The sequence below is a fragment of the Hipposideros armiger genome, unplaced genomic scaffold, assembly GCF_001890085.2.
Source record: "Hipposideros armiger isolate ML-2016 unplaced genomic scaffold, ASM189008v1 scaffold_93, whole genome shotgun sequence".
Classification (NCBI taxonomy): domain Eukaryota; kingdom Metazoa; phylum Chordata; class Mammalia; order Chiroptera; family Hipposideridae; genus Hipposideros; species Hipposideros armiger.
Genome location: NW_017731443.1, coordinates 125,745 through 127,183, shown reverse-complemented (window position 1 = coordinate 127,183; position 1,439 = coordinate 125,745).

Sequence of the window (1,439 nt, the reverse complement as noted above, 5' to 3'; positions counted from 1 at the left end):
GGGGATATAGTGTCTGGAGACCTCATGCCGAGTTCTGGCAGCTGTGCTGTCCTGGGTAGGCCACTCAGTGTCAATGATACAATCTATCCTCTTCTGAAAACAGGGCCTCATCTAATGCCCCAGGTGGCAGGAGGATTAAGAAGATAACACATGGCAAGTGCCTGGCACAGAGCCCGGTACTGGATGATCAGGAGATCCTGCCCCTCATTCTCCATTTCTCACCACCCCATGCCCAGCCATCTCCTGTCCACAGCATCCCCAGGCTGCCTTCTCTTCACAGCCTTGTGCTTCCTTGACCCAGTTAGAGAGGCACGAGGAAGGAATCCATCCTCTGGCTCCATGCTGCCCCCCCTTCTCCTGCCCCAGAGGAAGGGATCCATGGACTCAGGTCTGAGCCTGGGATTAGCTGTGTAATCCGCAGCTGTGTCTGGGCGCCTGGTACTGCCCTACCCATCTGTGAGACCTCAGACAAGGTGCCAATGCTTTTGGCAGCGCCTCTTTTGGAAACACCACTGACATCTCACAATGATTGTCACATGTGTGTCGATTGTTCTGTGGGTTTGCTGTGTGGGGGACACTCTGGGAAGGAAGGCAGGCTTGGGTTTGAGTCCAGCTCTACCCCTGGGCAGCTCTAAGTGGATGCCCATGGACAAGGGATGAAATCTCCACGGGCCTCTTTTCATGTCTAAAATGGAATTAACACCATGTAGGGCTGCTGTGGGGAGTATATGAGAAAATAAAGGCAAGTGAGTTTTGTAAATAGCACATTTTGTGAGAAATAAGAAAGGATGATTACAGGACAAGAAAATAGAGGGGCTGGGAAGAGAAGACCAAAAAAGACACATTTATCTCGGGAACAGGGCAGTCTCTGAGCCAAAGGGTTCCAGAGAGCTGAAGACAAGAGCTAATCAGGCTTCTAAGACTTCCAGAGAAGGCAAAGGATGGGGAACCTGCTCAGGTTAGGGAAGTACACACCGCGGGGGAGGGGGGGGGGCAGCCACACAAATTCCCTAAAGCCCAGAGAGGAAGGGGATCCTGAGCAGAGGGGGCATGATGTAGTCTGGGCTGGATGGCCCTGCAGAGGAGGGTCCAAGTCCCTAAATGCCAGGCCAGGGCCCCACTGAGAAAGTATTATAGTAGAAGGCACTCCAGGATTTTGAGCAGAAGCGCTAAGTACCGGACTCTCTGGACACGGGCTGAGGAGGGAATGGTTGGGAGAATTTAGCAGAGCCAGGAAGAGGATGTGCCACCCGCTGCCCATCTCCATCCTCTTGGCCTCACCCAATCAAGGACTCTAGACACATCTTTTCGGGGAAGACCTCCGCCATCAACTCCCGCTTACCTCTGGAGCTGGGGCGGGGGAACATCAGTCTAGGAGGGATTGGACTGGGATAGATAATTACAACATAGTTACGACGGTCGGGCTGTAACCGGCCTGA